The sequence below is a fragment of the Pseudophryne corroboree genome, chromosome 1 (genome assembly GCF_028390025.1).
Source record: "Pseudophryne corroboree isolate aPseCor3 chromosome 1, aPseCor3.hap2, whole genome shotgun sequence".
Taxonomy (NCBI): domain Eukaryota; kingdom Metazoa; phylum Chordata; class Amphibia; order Anura; family Myobatrachidae; genus Pseudophryne; species Pseudophryne corroboree.
Window position 1 is genome coordinate 878,922,974 of NC_086444.1, and position 21,648 is coordinate 878,944,621.

Here is a 21,648-nt window from a genome sequence, read left to right on the forward strand (position 1 = left end):
TCCGGTTGCCGGCGCCGCCATTACTGTTTTCATTACCACATGGATTACAAACCAAACTTCCCTCCAAGTGTCTGCATGGGCGCAGCCATCTTGGATTCTGTCAGCTGATCATTTCCATAAATCTGTTCTCAGTATTGATAATCTGCATAATTGCCTAGCCAATCCCTTCCTTGCTGCAGGTATAAATACACTGTGCCTGAGCAAGGAAGGCGTCAGTGCTTTGGTTGTCAAACCTAGTTCCTGTTTGTCTCTCTCCTGTGATTGTCTTCCAGGTTCCAGCTCCTGTCTCAAGACTTCCACCATAGAGACCCGCACCAGCATTCCACCTGCGGTGTAGCCTGACTCTCCAATCCATTGTGGATTCATCTGTTTCCAGCTACAACATTACCTGCTTCCAGCTCAGCTTCCAGCAGAGTACAGCTTCCCTTAAAGGGCCGGTGTCCTTTCTACACTTTACCACTCTCCACCGGTATTATTATTTCTCCGCTCTCAAGTTCTACATTTCAGTTCATATTTCATCGCTCCCAAGTTCATTTATTATTTAACTGGTTCCAGCCAGTATCCACTCCGTGCTAACAACAGTCTGGTTCCAGCCAGTATCCACAGCAGCTGTTTTATCTTCAGCAACCCAGCTTTTCCTGGAACACCAGCTGGCACAATCCTGGGTTATCTCCATTGCTACAGTCGGGCCTGGTAAGGACTTTCCATCTAGAAGATCATAAGAACTATCTCACACTACCAGTGCCCTGTGGCTCCTGCCATCCTGTAGTACCCAGGAACTGTATTTATTCTTTGCTGACTTTTACGTTTTCTTTTACTGCTGCTGTGTTGCGGAGTTGTCATAATAAACATCATTGACTTTTATCCAAGTTGTCGTGGTCACGCCTTCGGGCAGTTATTATTCATGTTACTTACATGTCCAGGGGTCTGATACAACCTCCCAGGTTCCGGTACATCTCAGCCCCTACAACTGAGGCTGCCTCCCGTCAGCTCAGGCCCTCAGTTGTGACAGTAATCCTTCACTGACCACCACTCAAATCTCCCTTGTATTCTAGGCGAGATTGTGTACGTGCCTTTTACAATTATTCCCTTAAATATTACTTTTAACTATTAATAACAACAAATGTCTCAACACGTTTATCACTAGTATGTTGCAATCAGGAGAATGAGGCACGAAAACAATACTAAACAAGAAATACAGATGTGTATGCTTATTGCTTACGTTCGCAAAACAGAAACTAAACAGGTTTTAAAAGACAATAACGTACTGTTCCTACCTTCCGGTTCTGGATTCCTTCAGCACTCCTTACTAAGCGAAGCAGACGCTTATCTGGTCAGCACTACGAGGAATATTACCTCCCGCCTTTTGCTGACCGATAATGTCTGCTGGAATTACCTAGTGCAGATATGTGAAGAGCGGGCGAGTCCCCAATTGACAATGCCTATTCTATACCTTGTATAGAATACTCTAAAAGGTTAAAGAACACAGTACGCAATTGGCGTATGGAATACCGTAAGAGTACGCACGTAGCGTAACGAACGCTTAGCCGTGGATGAGACGCACGAGCGGCACGTTCGCTCACGGCTTAGAGCGTAAAGGCAAGCACGCTATAGGCTGCCGACTAACGTAATGATACGCTACCAGCGTAGCGGACGCTCGGGACCACGAGGAGATCACAAGCGGCGCTGACGCTCACAGTGTTAAACCTTTATAACTATACCATATACAATGTACTTATACTGTAAACCCTTGTGCAGTGATAAGGTGTAAATGCAACACAGTGTAACCTTGTTAGCTTAAAAGCTGTATGAGCGTATGTGACGCTCCGAGAACCCTTTAGCAATATAATAAACACTCTAATACCGGTCTATGGTCACAACACCTTTAAGGAAGAGAATGAACGTTCAATTGTAAAAGAATAATACAATACAAGTCATACACTACCAAGATAACATAAAATACCTAACCGAATCACTACACATAAAATACAATACAGATACAAATACATTTAAAGGGGGGGGGGGAGGAGAGAGAGAATGGCTTATAACATTAAATAAGAGACAATATGGTTGCAGAGAACTTACGCACCAGGGGAAACAATCGCAAGCGCCTTTTCTGGATATCCAGCTCCCGATTATCAGCAATGAGAACCGTTGAAGAGAGTAGAGAGCTGGCCCAGATCGGCTTGTCCTTTTATACACTACACACAATACAGTACAATGGTCCCTACATTCTTATTGTTCATTGGACACAGGAATTCGTCTTCGCATTATAACAAAAGGTCATAGGTTGGTTCATACAGGTGGGCTGTGACTATTCCTAACTGCTCAGGTGGGTGGGAAACTGGGTTTCCCGCCGCATGGGTAATAAAGTGCAAATATTGTAAATGTCCATAAACTTCTTATGTCCATAACTATACGCACGAGCGATTAATCCGCTTCAAACCAACACCGGAATATTGCTAATTATATTCTCTTCCGATGGATACTAAACACCACTGTGTAACCCCTGTCTGACCCTTCGTATCATACAAAGAGGGATCTCTTTGTCTCTGAACATACTACATTAACTAAACTTTCAGATTCTATCAAAGGGACCATAATCTACAAAATACATTATATGACTAAAATATTTTACGATTGAGTCGCCCGCTAGACGCACACAAACTCTACCGTAAATGCACATACCGTGCGCCTGCGGGTGCACGCAACTGAGAGTATGCGCACGCACGGGAGGGCTCATGCACACGCAGCAGGCACTCGCATGAGGTGCATATAAGGCAGTGTGTAGCGTGATATTTTTCTGACTTTGACAGTGTCTTACCACCTGGCTGGTTCCATCCAGCAATTACAACAGCTGATTCAAGTTACCAACTTCATCTGTTCCATCTACTGGCATGTTCCTTGGATATCTTCACTACTACAGCCAGGCCTGGTAAGGTTATTCCATCTAAGGACTGTAACAGCTGTTCTTACCTACCAGTGTCCTGTGTAACCATTTCATGGTCAGAGTGCTCCAGGAATCATATTATTTATCATTGCCATTATTTACCTTGAATGCTGTTTGTTTACACGGAGTCTGTTAATAAACTTTTATTTTGACTTTTACCTGGTTGTCATGGTCACACCTTCGGGTTTCCTTTTAACACTTACATGTCCAGGTGTCTGATTAAACCTCCACGGTTTAAGTTCCTCTCAGCCCCTACAACTGAGGCTTTCTCCTGTCAGCCAAAACCCTCAGTTGTGACAGCGTGTTTGTGACGTCAAAACAAGAACTAAACAGACTGAAGTGATCGTTAGCTAGGAGTAAGTCTCGAGCTACTCTGAAACTGCACAATCTTTTTTTGTAGCAATGCTGCGATCCTTTCGTTTGCACTTCTGCTAAGCTAAGATACACTCCCAGAGGGCGGCGGCCTAGCGTTTGCACTGCTGCTAAAAGCCACTAGCGAGCGATCAACTCAGAATGAGGACGAGTCCCTAGACATGGTAATGTGAGATATATACACATACACACACAGGAAAATGTCAGACACAGTTTCCCCCAAAGTACCTTCAGAGAGACACAGAGTATAAGGAGCCAGCACACACAGCGCCATAGTAGGCAGTTATTACATACCCTCCAACTGTACCTTTTTAATAGGTACAGTACTTTTTTTATGGTCTGTACTGATTTTCAAACTTCCATTGAAAGTATAGGAAAACCCGTGACCACGCCCCCTTTTCTAATTTGTACCGATTTTTAGGTGTAAAATGTTGGAGGGTATGTTATTATGATAAATGCCTGGTGCTGACTGAGTAACCTTAATAGATTAAACAGTTAATAACCCTCCCTCCCCCCCCCCCTTTCTATAACACCTTGGTACCGCAGAGGATAACTGGAGTTAAGTGGAGGGCAGCACACCCTGTCAGCGTCTCTGTAGTGTGATCTGCAGGGAGAAAATGGCACTGGTGAGTGCTGGATCTGCTCTGAGAAGCCCCGCCCCTTGTAATGGCGCGTCATTTATTATGGCCTGAGGTGTGTTTGCTGCTAACAGCGGGATTAGCCCTTGTTAGCTTAGTTGACCAGTGTTAGGGTATTGTGCTGGCCCAGGGCGCCTCTCATAACCTGTACCTCTGTGCCCTCCGGAGCGCAGCTTCAGCGCTGCGCTCCCACCCTTGTGCCGCCATTCCCGCTGGTGCCCCGCTTACCGGGGCGCCGGCATCATACTCACCACTGCATCTTCTGGCTCTGTTATGCGGTGGCTGCAGTGCTGCAGGAGCGAGCGGTCACCTCGGGGGCTAGCGATCAACACCCTCAGGAGCTCAGTGTCCTGTCAGCGGAGATAGGAGCCGTTAACATCAAGGGTTGGGTCCTACAAAGCAGGGAGGCTGTTGCCAGCTGCCTCCCTGTACCTAGCATCTCTAAAAAACTAATAAAACTAGAAAAGCCCCTAGGAGCTCCCCTAGCTGTGACCGACTCCACCGGGCACATTTTCTAAACTGAGTCTGGTAGGAGGGGCATAGAGGGAGGAGCCAGTCCACACTATTAAACTCTTAAAGAGCCCATGGCTCCTAAGGGACCCGTCTATACCCCATGGTACTAATGTCGACCCCAGCATCCTCTAGAACGTAAGAGAAATATTTTTTATATACTGCATCCATCCCTTCCCTTACCGATATAACATATTACTACATATGTGGGGTATGGATCATTAGATCGACAGTGTCTAGGTTGATAATATTTAGGTCGACCACTATAGGTCGACAGTCACTAGGTCGACAGGGTCAGAAGGTCAACATGTTCTAGGTCAAAAGGTCAACATGAGTTTTTGATATTTTTTTTTGGTGTCCTTTTCTTCGTAGAGTGACCGGGAACCCCAATTAGTGCACCGTGTCCCCTCGCATGGCTCGCTTCGCTCGGCACAGATTACCGTTCCAGTCGTAGTCTACGCGGATCGTTAAGTATGAAAAAGTAAAAAAAGAAAAAAAATTGGAAAACTCATGTCGACATTTTGACCTGTCGACCTAGAACATGTCAACCTTCTGACCCTGTCGACCTTGTGACTGTCGACCTATAGTGGTAGACCTAAACATTGTCGATCTAGACACTGTCGATCTTCAGACCGGATCCCTATTTTATCCAATATATAAAAAAAAAAAAATACCCATCCTCACAGATCATAAGAGAGAGGGAGGAGACGCTGAGGCTTCTGAACCATCAGTGTTTTTCTTTTTAGCATTTAAAGGTGCCCTTCCACTGTTTGTCACCATCGAATGGTAATAATCTGATGGTGTTCTGATGGTGGCTTGTTTTTTCTAGTTCCTAATACAGTAGCTATGCCTTCCCTGGCTGTTTTGTTTGTAACAAGGAAACTTCCTAGGTTCGTTGGAGGCTGTCTGACTCTCGCTCTCTCTCTGTCTGCTTCAGACATGAGCCTGTTTAGTTCCGTCACTCCCTCCCCTCTCTAGGCTGGTGCTAGGCAACAGGGCCCACTGCTAGCTCTGATTGGCTCTCACTGACTCAGAGAGCCAATCAGAGCATAGTCACTCACACAGCAAATGGTTGTGTCTATGTTCCCTTCGTGATCAGGACCAGGAAGTGACAGCATGAGAGGGCAGTAAATAACTTCCGCCCTCACAGACACACCGAGCTGAGGAGGATTCAGAGTGATTTCACTGTTTATACCAGCTCAGGCAAGTAATAATAATATGAAGTACACAATACAAATATCCACATACAGTTGTGAATGTGACATACAACAACATTCATTAATAAGAGAACGGATTTCTCCCTGCGCTGTTTAAGAAGCAGCATGGCAAAAATGCAAATAGCTCCAGCAACTAAATTTAAATAATTACACACACATCTTGTCCCTCACCACACAATTGAGCCTAAGGATGATGTATAAACACAATCTACTTAATTTAATAATTCTTTCTAAATTTCTCAATAAGAAATTATTGGCCTAGGGGTGCCGTGAAAAAAAATTCTGATACTCTAGGGCACCATGATTCAAAAAAGTTTGGGAACCACTGCACTAATACAATAACACTTCATACTTAATATCTCAGGGAGGTGGATCTTATATATTTGTGTATACACCAATAAATGTTTTTATCTGTCCATGATATTTTAAAATGTCTACTGTAAACCGCGACTGTATATATTTGGATTATTCCCAATGCGGAGACTCTCATTAATAGTCTTTTAAAAGTTAACCCTGTATAGTCTATTTCATTCATAAACAACGTTCTGCAATCACAATACAAACTCTCCACTGAGGGAGCATTACATGTGGAGGACGAAACTTGCAGTGCTCGTAAGACGGGAGCTCAATTAGCTACAGGCTATTGTTGTGTGCAGAGTCCCACAGCTAGAACTAACCTCCCTTGGTTTGAGGATTCCTCTCATCCGGCTGAACTACCTCACGGGTTAAACACGTAATGCTCCCGCAGTGGAGAGTTTGTTTAGTTTATGAATGAAATAGACTATACAAGGCTAACTTTTAAAAGACTGTATTAATGAGATTCTCCGCATTGGGAATAATCCAAATTTCTCTAACGTCCTAAGTGGATGCTGGGCCTCCGTAAGGACCATGGGGAATAGCGGCTCCGCAGGAGACAGGGCACAAAATAAAAGCTTGAGATATCAGGTGGTGTGCACTGGCTCCTCCCCCTATGACCCTCCTCCAAGCCAGTTAGATTTTTGTGCCCGGCCGAGAAGGGTGCAAACTAGGTAGCTCTCCAGAGCTGCTTAGAATAAAAGTTTAGTTAGGTTTTTTTATTTTCAGTGAGTCCTGCTGGCAACAGGCTCACTGCATCGTGGGACTAAGGGGAGAAGAAGCGAACTCACCTGAGTGCAGAGTGGATTGGGCTTCTTAGGCTACTGGACGTTAGCTCCAGAGGGACGATCACAGGTTCAGCCTGGATGGGTCACCGGAGCCGCGCCGCCGTCCCCCTTACAGAGCCAGAAGAGACGAAGGTCCGGTGAAAGCGGCGGCAGAAGACATCCTGTCTTCAAGACTAAGGTAGCGCACAGCACCGCAGCTGTGCGCCATTGCTCTCAGCACACTTCACACTCCGGTCACTGAGGGTGCAGGGCGCTGGGGGGGAGCGCCCTGAGACGCAATATAACACACATATACCTTAGCTGGCAAAAGGAATACATCACATATAGCTCCAGGGCTATATGGATGTATTTTTTCCCCTGCCATTTTACACAAAAAAGCGGGAGTTAAGGACGTCGTGAAGGGGCGGGGCCTATCTCCTCAGCACACTGGCGCCATTATTCCCTCACAGCTCCGCTGGAAGGACGGCTCCCTGATTCTCCCCTGCAGTACTGCATCTGATTCAGGGTAAAAAAGAGAAGGGGGGGCATTTTGGCAGCAAATAACTAGATTAACAGCAGCTATAAAGGATTAACACTTATATAAGGTTATCCCTGTATATATATAGCGCTGGGTGTGTGCTGGCAGACTCTCCCTCTGTCTCTCCAAAGGGCTAAGTGGGGTCCTGTCCTCTATCAGAGCATTCCCGGTGTGTGTGCTGTGTGTCGGTACGCGTGTGTCGACATGTATGAGGAGGAAAATGAGGTGGAGGCGGAGCAGTTGCCTGTGTTAGTGATGTCACCCCCTAGGGAGTCGACACCTGACTGGATGATTGTGTTTAAGCAATTAAGTGATAATGTCAGCAATTTACAAAAAACTGTTGACGACATGAGAAAGCCGGCAAATCAATTAGTGCCTGTTCAGGCGTCTCAGACACCCTCAGGGGCCCTAAAACGGCCGCTACCTCAGTGGGTCGACACTGATCCAGATCCAGATACTGAATCTAGTGTCGACGGTGACGAGACAAACGTAATGTCCAGTAGGGCCACACGTTACATGATCACGGCAATGAAAGAGGCATTAAACCTTTCTGACACTACAAATACCTCAAAGGCGGGTATTATGTGGGGTGTGAAAAAACTGCCAATAGTTTTTCCTGAGTCTGAGGAAATAAATGAGGTGTGTGATAAAGCGTGGGTTTCCCCCGATAAAAAACAGCTAATTTCTAATAAGTTATTAGCACTATACCCTTTCCCGCCAGAGGTTAGGGCACGGTGGGAAACACCCCCTAGGGTAGATAAGGCGCTCACACGTTTATCTAAACAAGTAGCGTTACCGTCCCCTGATACGGCCACCCTCAAAGAACCAGCTGATAGGAGGCTGGAAAATATCCTGAAAAGTATATACACACATACTGGTGTTATACTGCGACCAGCAATCGCATCAGCCTGGATGTGCAGTGCTGGAGTCGCATGGGCGGATTCCCTGACTGAGAATATTGATACCCTGGATAGGGACAATATTCTGTTAACTATAGAACATTTAAAGGATGCATTGCTATATATGCGTGATGCGCAGAGGGATATTTGTACCCTGGCATCAAGAGTAAGCGCAATGTCCATCTCTGCCAGAAGAGCATTATGGACCAGACAGTGGTCAGGGGACGCAGATTCCAAACGGCACATGGAAGTATTGCCGTATAAGGGGGAGGAGTTATTTGGGGCTGGTCTAACAGACCTGGTGGCCACGGCAACGGCTGGAAAATCCACCTTTTTACCCCAGGTTACTTCACATCAACAGAAAAAGACACAGTCTTTTCAAACTCAGTCCTTTCGTTCCCATAAGTACAAGCGAGCAAAAGGTCACTCTTTTCTGCCCAAGGGCAGAGGAAGAGGAAAAAGGCAGCACCATGCAGCCGCTTCCCAGGAGCAGAAGCCCTCCCCTGCTTCTGCCAAGTCTTCAGCATGACGCTGGGGCTTTACAAGCAGACTCAGACACGGTGGGGGCCCGTCTCAAGTATTTCAACGCGCAGTGGGCTCACTCGCAAGTGGATCCCTGGATTCTACAGGTAGTATCACAGGGGTACAAACTGGAATTCGAGGCGTTTCCTCCTCATCGGTTCCTGAAGTCTGCTTTACCAAAGTCTCCCTCCGACAGGGAGGCAGTTCTGGAAGCCATTCACAAGCTGTACTCCCAGCAGGTGATAATCAAGGTACCCCTCTTACAACAGGGGAAGGGGTATTATTCCACACTATTTGTGGTACCGAAGCCGGACGGCTCGGTGAGACCAATATTAAATCTAAAATCTTTGAACACTTACATAAAAAGGTTCAAATTCAAGATGGAGTCACTCAGAGCGGTGATAGCGAACCTGGAAGAGGGGGACTATATGGTGTCGCTGGACATCAAGGATGCTTATCTCCACGTCCCAATATATCCTTCTCACCAAGGGTACCTCAGGTTTGTAGTACAAAACTGTCATTATCAGTTTCAGACGCTGCCGTTTGGATTGTCCACGGCGCCTCAGGTCTTTACCAAGGTAATGGCCGAAATGATGATTCTTCTACGAAGAAAAGGCATCTTAATTATCCCTTACTTGGACGATCTCCTGATAAGGGCAAGAACCAAGGAACAGTTAGAAGTCGGAGTGGCACTATCTCAGGTAGTGCTAAGTCAGCACGGATGGATTCTAAATATTCCAAAATCGCAGCTGATTCCAACGACACGTCTACTGTTCTTAGGAATGATTCTGGACACAGTCCAGAAGAAGGTGTTTCTCCCGGAGGAGAAGGCCAGGGAGTTATCCGAGCTAGTCAGGAACCTCCTAAAACCAGGACAGGTCTCAGTGCATCAGTGCACAAGGGTCCTGGGAAAAATGGTGGCTTCTTACGAAGCGATTCCATTCGGAAGATTCCATGCAAGAACTTTTCAGTGGGATCTACTGGGAAAATGGTCCGGATCGCATCTTCAGATGCATCAACGGATAACCCTGTCGCCAAGGACAAGGGTGTCTCTCCTGTGGTGGCTTCAGAGGGCTCATCTACTAGAGGGCCGCAGATTTGGCATTCAGGATTGGATCCTGGTAACCACGGATGCCAGCCTGAGAGGCTGGGGAGCTGTCACACAGGGAAGGAATTTCCAGGGCTTGTGGTCAAGCATGGAAACATCTCTTCATATAAACATTCTAGAACTAAGGGCCATTTACAATGCCTTAATTCAAGCAAAACCTCTGCTTCAGGGTCAGGCGGTGTTGATCCAGTCGGACAACATCACGTCAGTCGCCCACATAAACAGACAGGGCGGCACGAGAAGCAGGAGGGCAATGGCAGAAACTGCAAGGATTCTTCGCTGGGCGGAAAATCATGTGATAGCACTGTCAGCAGTGTTCATTCCGGGAGTGGACAACTGGGAAGCAGACTTCCTCAGCAGACACGACCTTCACCCGGGAGAGTGGGGACTTCACCCAGAAGTCTTCCACCAAATTGTAAACCGTTGGGAAAGACCAAAGGTGGACATGATGGCGTCACGTCTAAACAAAAAACTGGACAGATATTGCGCCAGGTCAAGGGACCCTCAGGCAATAGCAGTGGACGCTCTGGTAACGCCGTGGGTGTACCAGTCAGTGTATGTATTCCCTCCTCTGCCCCTCATACCGAAAGTATTGAGAATCATAAGAAGGAGAGGAGTAAGAACTATACTCGTGGTTCCGGATTGGCCAAGAAGGTCTTGGTACCCGGAACTTCAAGAGATGCTCACGGACGAACCGTGGCCTCTACCTCTAAGACAGGACCTGCTACTGCAGGGGCCTTGTCTGTTCCAAGACTTACCGCGGCTGCGTTTGACGGCATGGCGGTTGAACGCCGGATCCTGAAGGACAAGGGCATTCCAGAAGAAGTCATCCCTACTCTGGTAAAAGCCAGAAAGGAAGTAACCGCAAAACATTATCACCGCATTTGGCGTAAATATGTTGCGTGGTGTGAGGCCAAGAAGGCCCCTACACAGGAATTTCAACTGGGTCGTTTCTTGCATTTCCTGCAAACAGGACTGTCTATGGGCCTAAAATTAGGGTCCATTAAGGTTCAAATTTCGGCCCTGTCGATATTCTTCCAGAAAGAACTGGCTTCAGTACCTGAAGTTCAGACATTTGTGAAAGGGGTGCTGCACATACAGCCTCCTTTTGTGCCTCCAGTGGCACCTTGGGATCTCAATGTTGTGTTGAGATTTCTAAAATCACACTGGTTTGAACCATTGTCTACGGTAGATTTAAAATATCTCACGTGGAAGGTGTCGATGCTGTTGGCCTTGGCTTCAGCTAGGCGTGTGTCAGAATTGGCGGCTTTATCATGTAAAAGCCCTTACCTAAATTTTCATTCTGACAGGGCGGAATTGAGGACTCGTCCTCAATTTCTACCTAAGGTGGTTTCTGCATTTCACATGAACCAACCTATTGTGGTACCTGCGGCTACTAGGGACTTAGAGGACTCTAAGTTGCTGGACGTTGTCAGGGCCTTGAAAATATATGTTTCCAGGACGGCTGGAGTCAGGAAAACTGACTCGCTGTTTATCCTGTATGCACCCAACAAGCTGGGTGCTCCTGCTTCAAAGCAGACGATTGCTCGTTGGATTTGTAGTACAATTCAGCTTGCACATTCCGTGGCAGGATTGCCACAGCCAAAATCAGTAAAAGCCCATTCCACAAGGAAAGTGGGCTCATCTTGGGCGGCTGCCCGAGGGGTCTCGGCTTTACAACTTTGCCGAGCAGCTACTTGGTCAGGGGCAAACACGTTTGCTAAATTCTACAAATTTGATACCCTGGCTGAGGAGGACCTGGAGTTCTCTCATTCGGTGCTGCAGAGTCATCCGCACTCTCCCGCCCGTTTGGGAGCTTTGGTATAATCCCCATGGTCCTTACGGAGTCCCAGCATCCACTTAGGACGTTAGAGAAAATAAGATTTTACTTACCGATAAATCTATTTCTCGTAGTCCGTAGTGGATGCTGGGCGCCCATCCCTAGTGCGGATTGTCTGCAATACTTGTATATAGTTATTGTTACAAAAAATTCGGGTTATTATTGTTGAGCCATCCTTTCAGAGGCTCCTTTAAATTTATCATACTGTTAACTGGGTTCAGATCACGAGTTGTACGGTGTGATTGGTGTGGCTGGTATGAGTCTTACCCGGGATTCAATATCCTTCCTTATTATGTACGCTCGTCCGGGCACAGTATCCTAACTGGCTTGGAGGAGGGTCATAGGGGGAGGAGCCAGTGCACACCACCTGATCTCTCAAGCTTTTATTTTGTGCCCTGTCTCCTGCGGAGCCGCTATTCCCCATGGTCCTTACGGAGGCCCAGCATCCACTACGGACTACGAGAAATAGATTTATCGGTAAGTAAAATCTTATTATGTACAGTCACGGTTTACAGTAGATTTTTTTTTAATATCATGGACACACAAAAAAAATTTTTCACAGCCAGTAGTAGTACCATCAACACACTGTGCACAGCAGCCATAGCCACATCCACAAATTCAGGTGGTGATTCAAAAAACAATAATGCGCGCCTTTACAAAAGTGATGATGACAAAGTAGTATGTATATATATATATATATTTCTCTAACGTCCTAAGTGGATGCTGGGGACTCCGTAAGGACCATGGGGATTAGCTGCTCCGCAGGAGACTGGGCACAACTACAAAGAAAGCTTTTAGACTACTGGTGTGCACTGGCTCCTCCCACTAAGACCCTCCTCCAGACCTCAGTTAGATTCTTGTGCCCGGCCGAGCTGGATGCACACTAGGGGCTCTCCTGAGCACCTAGAAAGAAAGTATATTTAGGTTTTTTATTTTCAGTGAGATCTGCTGGCAACAGACTCACTGCAGCGAGGGACTAAGGGGAGAAGAAGCGAACCTACCTAACAGGTGGTAGTTTGGGCTTCTTAGGCTACTGGACACCATTAGCTCCAGAGGGATCGACCGCAGGACCCGACCTTGGTGTTCGTTCCCGGAGCCGCGCCGCGGTCCCCCTTACAGAGCCAGAAGCACGAAGAAGGTCCGGAAAATCGGCGGCAAAAGACTTCGGTCTTCACCAAGGTAGCGCACAGCACTGCAGCTGTGCGCCATTGCTCCTCATGTACACCTCATACTTCGGTCACTGATGGGTGCAGGGCGCTGGGGGGGGGGCGCCCTGAGGGCAATAGATAACACCTTGGCTGGCAAAATATACATCATATATAGTCCCAGAGGCTATATAGATGTAAAATTACCCCTGCCAGTATCACAGAAAAAGCGGGAGAAAGTCAGCCGAAAAGGGGGCGGGGCTTCTCCCTCAGCACACTGGCGCCATTTTTCCCTCACAGTTCCTCTGGAAGGAAGCTCCCTGGCTCTCCCCTGCAGTCTGAGAAAACTACAGAAGGGTAAAAAAGAGAGGGGGGGCACTAAATTTAGGCGCAGTATAGATATATATATATATATGTAATATATATAAAAAAGCAGCTATAGGGAAAACACTCATTGATAGTGGGATCCCAGTGTTATATAGCGCTCTGGTGTGTGCTGGCATACTCTCTCTCTGTCTCCCCAAAGGGCTTTGTGGGGTCCTGTCCTCTGTCAGAGCATTCCCTGTGTGTTTGCGGTGTGTCGGTACGGCTGTGTCGACATGTTTGATGAGGAGGCTTATGTGGAGGCGGAGCAGATGCCTGTAAATGTGATGTCACCCCCTGCGGGGTCGACACCTGAGTGGATGGTGCTGTGGAAGGAATTACGTGATAGTGTCGACTCCTTACATAAAAGGTTTGACGACATACCTAATGTGGGACAGCCGGCTTCTCAGCCTGTGCCTGCCCAGGCGTCTCAAAAACCATCAGGGGCTCTAAAACGCCCGCTACCTCAGATGGTTGACACAGATGTCGACACGGATACTGACTCCAGTGTCGACGATGAAGAGACTAATGTAACTTCCAGTAGGGCCACACGTTACATGATTGAGGCAATGAAAAATGTGTTGCACATTTCTGATGTTACCCCCGGTACCACAAAAAAGGGTATAATGTTTGGAGAGAAAAAACTACCAGTAGCTTTTCCTCCATCTGAAGAGTTAAATGAAGTGTGTGAAGAAGCGTGGGCTTCCCCTGATAAAAAGATGGTAATTTCTAAGAGGTTACTAATGGCGTACCCTTTCCCGCCAGAGGATAGGTCACGCTGGGAAACATCCCCTAGGGTGGATAAAGCGCTCATACGCTTGTCGAAGAAGGTGGCACTACCGTCTCCGGATACGGCCGCCCTGAAGGAATCTGCTGATAGAAAGCAGGAGGCTATCCTGAAATCTATATATACACACACAGGTGTGATACTGAGACCGGCTATAGCTTCAGCCTGGATGTGCAGCGCTGCTGCTGCGTGGTCAGATTCCCTGTCAGAAAATATAGATACCCTAGACAGGGACACTATTTTGCTGAACGTAGAGCATATAAAAGACGCACTTTTATACATGAGGGATGCACAGAGGGATATTTGCCGGCTGGCATCCAAAATTAGTGCAATGTCCATTTCTGCCAGGAGAGGGTTATGGACTCGGCAGTGGACAGGTGATGCAGATTCCAAACGACACATGGAAGTTCTGCCTTATAAGGGTGAGGAATTGTTCAGGGATGGTCTCTCGGACCTCGTTTCCACAGCAACAGCTGGGAAGTCTACATTTTTGCTCCAAGTTCCCAAGTTCGGACGGTTCGGTGAGACCCATTTTAAATTTGAAATCCTTGAACACATATATCAAAAAATTCAAGTTCAAGATGGAATCAGGGAGATTACATGGTATCGCTGGACATCAAGGATGCTTACCTACATGTCCCCATTTACCATCCTCACCAGGAGTACCTCAGGTTTGTGGTACAAGATTGTCATTACCAATTCCAGACGTTGTCGTTCGGTCTCTCCACGGCTCCGAGGGTCTTTACCAAGGTAATGGCGGAAATGATGATACTCATTCGAAGGAAGGGAGTTTTAATTATCCCGTACTTGGACGATCTCCTGATAAAGGCGAGGTCCAGAGAGCAGTTGTTGGTAGGGGTAGCACTATCTCGGGAAGTGCTACAACAGCACGGCTGGATTCTAAACATTCCAAAGTCACAGCTGGTCCCTACGACACGCCTGCTGTTCCTAGGGATGGTTCTGGACACAGAACAGAGAAAAGTGTTTCTCCCGGAGGAGAAGGCCAAGGAGCTGTCATCTCTAGTCAGAGGCCTCCTAAAACCAAAACAGGTGTCGGTGCATCACTGCACGCGGATCCTGGGAAAAATGGTAGCTTCCTACGAAGCGATTCCATTCGGCAGGTTTCATGCAAGAACCTTTCAGTGGGACCTGTTGGACAAGTGGTCTGGATCGCATCTTCAGATGCATCGTCTGATAACCCTGTCTCCAAGGACAAGGGTGTCTCTGCTGTGGTGGCTGCAGAGTGCTCATCTTCAAGAGGGCCGCAGATTCGGCATACAGGACTGGGTCCTGGTGACCACGGATGCCAGCCTTCGAGGCTGGGGAGCAGTCACACAGGGAATAAACTTCCAAGGACTATGGTCAAGTCAGTAGACTTCCCTGCACATAAATATTCTGGAACTAAGGGCCATTTACAATGCCCTAAGTCAGGCAAAACCCCTGCTTCAAAACCAGCCGGTACTGATCCAGTCAGACAACATCACGGCAGTCGCCCATGTAAATCGACAGGGCGGCACGAGAAGCAGGACGGCGATGGCAGAAGCCACAAGGATTCTCCGATGGGCGGAAAATCACATGTTAGCACTGTCAGCAGTGTTCATTCCGGGAGTGGACAACTGGGAAGCAGACTTCCTCAGCAGGCACGACCTCCACCCGGGAGAGTGGGGACTTCATCCAGAAGTCTTTCAAATGATTGTAAACCAGTGGGAAAAACCACAGGTGGACATGATGGCGTCCCGCCTATACAAAAAGCTAGAAAAATATTGCGCCAGGTCAAGAGACTCGCAGGCGATAGCTGTGGACGCTCTGGTAACACCGTGGTTGTACCGATCGGTTTATGTGTTCCCTCCTCTTCCTCTCATACCAAAGGTACTGAGGATAATAAGGAGAAGAGGAGTAAGAACTATACTCATTGTTCCGAATTGGCCAAGAAGAGCGTGGTATCCGGAACTTCAAGAAATGATGTCAGAGGACCCATGGCCTCTACCGCTCAGACAGGACCTGCTGCAGCAGGGGCCCTGTCTGTTTCAAGACTTACCGCGGCTGCGTTTGACGGCATGGCGGTTGAACACCGGATCCTGAAGGAAAAGGGCATTCCGGAGGAAGTCATTCCTACGCTGATAAAAGCTAGGAAAGAAGTAACCGCGAACCATTATCACCGCATATGGCGAAAATATGTTGCGTGGTGTGAGGCCAGGAAGGCCCCAACGGAAGAATTTCAGCTGGGCCGGTTCCTGCACTTCCTACAGTCAGGGGTGACTATGGGCCTTAAATTGGGTTCCATTAAGGTCCAGATTTCGGCTCTATCGATTTTCTTCCAGAGAGAATTGGCTTCACTACCTGAAGTTCAGACTTTTGTTAAGGGAGTGCTGCATATTCAGCCCCCTTTTGTGCCTCCAGTGGCACCTTGGGATCTCAACGTGGTGTTGGATTTCCTAAAGTCACATTGGTTTGAGCCACTGAAAACCGTGGATTTAAAATATCTCACGTGGAAAGTGGTCATGTTGTTGGCCTTGGCTTCGGCCAGGCGGGTTTCAGAATTGGCGGCTTTGTCGTGTAAAAGCCCTTATCTGATTTTCCATATGGATAGGGCAGAATTGAGGACTCGTCCCCAGTTTCTCCCCAAAGTGGTATCAGCTTTTCATCTGAACCAACCTGCGGCTACGAATGACTTGGAGGCTTCCAAGTTGTTGGATGTAGTCAGGGCCCTAAAAATTTATGTTTCCAGGACAGCTGGAGTCAGGAAGACTGACTCGCTTTTTATCCTGTATGCGCCCAACAAGTTGGGTGCACCTGCTTCTAAGCAGACTATTGCTCGCTGGATCTGTAGTACGATTCAGCTTGCACATTCTGCGGCTGGACTGCCGCATCCTAAATCGGTAAAAGCCCATTCCACAAGGAAAGTGGGCTCTTCTTGGGCGGCTGCCCGAGGGGTCTCGGCTCTTCAACTTTGCCGAGCTGCTACTTGGTCAGGGGCAAACACGTTTGCTAAATTCTACAAATTTGATACCCTGGCTGAGAAGGACCTTGAGTTCTCTCATTCGGTGCTGCAGAGTCATCCGCACTCTCCCGCCCGTTTGGGAGCTTTGGTATAATCCCCATGGTCCTTACGGAGTCCCCAGCATCCACTTAGGACGTTAGAGAAAATAAGAATTTACTCACCGGTAATTCTATTTCTCATAGTCCGTAGTGGATGCTGGGCGCCCATCCCAAGTGCGGATTGTCTGCAATACTTGTATATAGTTATTGCTTAACTAAAGGGTTATTGTTGAGCTATCTGTTGAGAGGCTCAGTTGTTATCATGCTGTTAACTGGGTATTGTATCACGAGTTATACGGTGTGATTGGTGTGGCTGGTATGAGTCTTACCCGGGATTCAAAATCCTTCCTAATTGTGTCAGCTCTTCCGGGCACAGTATCCTAACTGAGGTCTGGAGGAGGGTCTTAGTGGGAGGAGCCAGTGCACACCAGTAGTCTAAAAGCTTTCTTTGTAGTTGTGCCCAGTCTCCCGCGGAGCCGCTAATCCCCATGGTCCTTACGAAGTCCCCAGCATCCACTACTGACTATGAGAAATAGAATTACCGGTGAGTAAATTCTTATATATAAAAATTTAATAATGGCAGCACTCAGAGACTTAAATGGTAGGAAGAAACCCCGTGCAGGGTATATTTAATTGTGTGATGTTGCGAGGACCATATCCCCTTCCTCAAGACTGCCCCCGATCCCAATTCCCACCCTGCCAATGGAGCAGCAGGGTTTTTGCGCATGAGCTTGTCTTATGAATAGTTTTCACCATTGAATACTTTTGATGCGATGGTTAGTTAACATCACATTGAAAGTTTCTATGGAGGAAACACAGCCATCATTTGATGGTAGGCTTCCGATGTCCATCCCTAATGCAGACGCAGTGACGACCCGGAAGTGACGGGTGCCGGTAGCCGGGCGCCGGGAGCAGGACGTGCTTGTGCAGGTCAGACGGATGGGGCATCGGTGCTGAGAGCCGGTCGTAAGGGCTCTGGTGCTGAACCCAGGTGGTGATGTGCCAGAGGTGTTGGGAGCAGGGATCTTGGGTTTTCATGTGGATGTGTGAGTCAGGGCCCATGCGGAGCAGGCGGCATTCAGCAGGAGAGAGTGCTGCTCCGTGTGTGTGTGTGTGTGTCGGGACCGAGCAGAACAGTCTGCAGGAAAGAGTGTGATACAAGTGTGAGTGTAGCTTCTGCTGTCCTATGTGTGTGTGTGTGTGTGTGTGTGTGTGCGGGCCGGACACGCAAGTATCATATCTCTTAGACACTCTTTTTCTCTGACGTCCTAAGTGGATGCTGGGGACTCCGTAAGGACCATGGGAAATAGCGGCTCCGCAGGAGACAGGGCACAAAAGTAAAAGCTTTAGGATCAGGTGGTGTGCACTGGCTCCTCCCCCTATGACCCTCCTCCAAGCCTCAGTTAGATCTTTGTGCCCGGCCGAGAAGGGTGCAATCTAGGTGGCTCTCCTAAAGAGCTGCTTAGAGTAAAAGTTTTGTTAGGTTTTTTATTTTCAGTGAGTCCTGCTGGCAACAGGCTCACTGCAACGAGGGACTTAGGGGAGAAGAAGTGAACTCACCTGCGTGCAGGATGGATTGGCTTCTTAGGCTACTGGACACTAGCTCCAGAGGGACGATCACAGGTACAGCCTGGATGGGTCACCGGAGCCGCGCCGCCGACCCCCTTGCAGATGCTGAAGAGAGAAGAGGTCCAGAAATCGGCGGCTGAAGACTTCTCAGTCTTCATGAGGTAGCGCACAGCACTGCAGCTGTGCGCCATTGCTCTCAGCACACTTCACACCAACGGTCACTGAGGGTGCAGGGCGCTTGGGGGGGCGCCCTGGGCAGCAATGAAAGTACCTATGCTGGCTAAATATACATCACATATAGCCTCTGGGGCTATATGGATGTATTTAACCCCTGCCAGGTTGTCAGAAAAACGGGAGAAGAAGCCCGCCGAAAAGGGGGCGGGGCCTATTCTCCTCAGCACACAGCGCCATTTTCCCTCACAGAACTGCTGGTGGGAAGGCTCCCAGGCTCTCCCCTGCACTGCACTACAGAAACAGGGTTAAAACAGAGAGGGGGGGCATTTTTGTGGCGATATTATTACATATTAAGATGCTATAAGGGAAAACACTTATATAAGGTTGTCCCTGTAAAATTATAGCGTTTTGGTGTGTGCTGGCAAACTCTCCCTCTGTCTCCCCAAAGGGCTAGTGGGGTCCTGTCCTCTATCAGAGCATTCCCTGTGTGTGTGCTGTGTGTCGGTATGTATGAGGACGACGTTGGTGAGGAGGCGGAGCAATTGCCTGTAATGGTGATGTCACTCTCTAGGGAGTCGACACCGGAATGGATGGCTTATTTAGGGAATTACGTGATAATGTCAACAAGCTGCAAGGTCGGTTGACGACATGAGACGGCCGGCAAACCAATTAGTACCTGTCCAGGCGTCTCAAACACCGTCAGGGGCTTTAAAACGCCCATTACCTCAGTCGGTCGACACAGACACGGACACTGACTCCAGTGTCGACGGTGAAGAAACAAACGTATTTTCTCTGACGTCCTAGTGGATGCTGGGACTCCGTAAGGACCATGGGGAATATAGCGGCTCCGCAGGAGACAGGGCACAAAATAAAAGCTTAAGGATCAGGTGGTGTGCACTGGCTCCTCCCCCTATGACCCTCCTCCAAGCCTCAGTTAGATTTTTGTGCCCGGCGAGAAGGGTGCAATCTAGGTGGCTCTCCTGAGCTGCTTAGAATAAAAGTTTAGTTAGGTTTTTTTATTTTCAGTGAGTCCTGCTGGCAACAGGCTCACTGCATCGTGGGACTAAGGGGAGAAGAAACGGACTCACCTGAGTGCAGAGTGGATCGGGTTTCTTAGGCTACTGGACACTAGCTCCAGAGGGACGATCACAGGTTCAGCCTGGATGGGTCACCGGAGCCGCGCCGCCGTCCCCCTTACAGAGCCAGAAGAGACGAAGAGGTCCGGTGAAATCGGCGGCAGAAGACATCCTGTCTTCAGACTAAGGTAGCGCACAGCACCGCAGCTGTGCGCCATTGCTCTCAGCACACTTCACACTCCGGTTACTGAGGGTGCAGGGCGCTGGGGGGGGAGCGCCCTGAGACGCAATATAACAGAATACCTTAGGTGGCAAAACAGAATACATCACATATAGCTCCTGGGCTATATGGATGTATTTTAATCCCCTGCCATTTTACACAAAAAAGCGGGAGATAAGGACGTCGTGAAGGGGCGGAGCCTATCTCCTCAGCACACAAGCGCCATTTTCCCTCACAGCTCCGCTGGAAGGACGGCTCCCTGACTCTCCCCTGCAGTCCTGCTTCAGAATCAGGGTAAAAAAGAGAAGGGGGGGCATTGTTGGCAGCAAATAACAATAATTAACAGCAGCTATAAGGGAATAACACTTATATAAGGTTATCCCTGTATATATATATAGCGCTGGGTGTGTGCTGGCAGACTCTCCCTCTGTCTCTCCAAAGGGCTAAGTGGGGTCCTGTCCTCTATCAGAGCATTCCCGGTGTGTGTGTGCTGTGTGTCGGTACGCGTGTGTCGACATGTATGAGGAGGAAAATTATGTGGAGGCGGAGCAGTTGCCTGCGTTGGTGATGTCACCCCCTAGGGAGTCGACACCTGACTGGATGATTGTATTTAAACAATTAAGTGATAATGTCAGCAATTTGCAAAAAACTGTTGACGACATGAGACAGCCGGCAAATCAGTTAGTGCCTGTCCAGGCGTCTCAGACACCGTCAGGGGCGCTAAAACGCCCGTTACCTCAGTGGGTCGACACAGACCCTGACACAGATACTGAGTCTAGTGTCGACGGTGACGATACAAACGTAATGTCCAGTAGGGCCACACGTTACATGATCACGGCAATGAAAGAGGCATTGAACCTTTCTGACACTACAAGTACCACAAAGAAGGGTATTATGTGGGGTGAGAAAAAACTTCCAATATTTTTTCCTGAGTCAGAGGAAATAAATGAGGTGTGTGAAAAAGCGTGGGTTTCTCCCGATAAAAAACAGCTAATTTCTGAAAAATTATTAGCATTATATCCTTTCCCGCCAGAGGTTAGGGCGCGTTGGGAAACACCCCCTAGAGTAGATAAGGCGCTCACACGTTTATCTAAACAAGTAGCGTTACCGTCTCCTGATACGGCTACCCTCAAAGAACCAGCTGATAGAAGGCTGGAAAATATCCTAAAAAGTATATACACACATACTGGTGTTATACTGCGACCAGCAATCGCCTCAGCCTGGATGTGCAGTGCTGGAGTCGCATGGTCGGATTCCCTGACTGAGAATATTGATACCCTGGATAGGGACAATATTTTGTTAACTATAGAACATTTAAAGGATGCATTATTATATATGCGTGATGCACAGAGGGATATTTGCACCCTGGCATCAAGAGTAAGTGCTATGTCCATCTCTGCCAGAAGAGCGTTGTGGACGCGACAGTGGTCAGGGGATGCGGATTCCAAACGGCACATGGAAGTATTGCCGTATAAAGGGGAGGAGTTATTTGGGGCTGGTCTATCGGACCTGGTGGCCACGGCAACGGCTGGAAAATCCACCTTTTTACCCCAGGTCACT

The 21,648-nt window shown here is 48.1% G+C and overlaps 1 protein-coding gene across 1 annotated transcript in view; it reads left to right on the top strand.

Moving 5' to 3' along the window:
- The first annotated feature begins 5,444 nt into the window (after positions 1–5,444).
- LOC134915101 (cytochrome c oxidase assembly protein COX18, mitochondrial) overlaps positions 5,445–21,648 on the top strand; it is a 124,366-nt gene continuing 108,162 nt past the window's right edge. The window contains exon 1 of the mRNA XM_063920097.1: positions 5,445–5,673. The gene's annotated coding sequence lies outside the window, so the exon portion shown is untranslated. The remainder of the gene's footprint in view (positions 5,674–21,648) is intronic.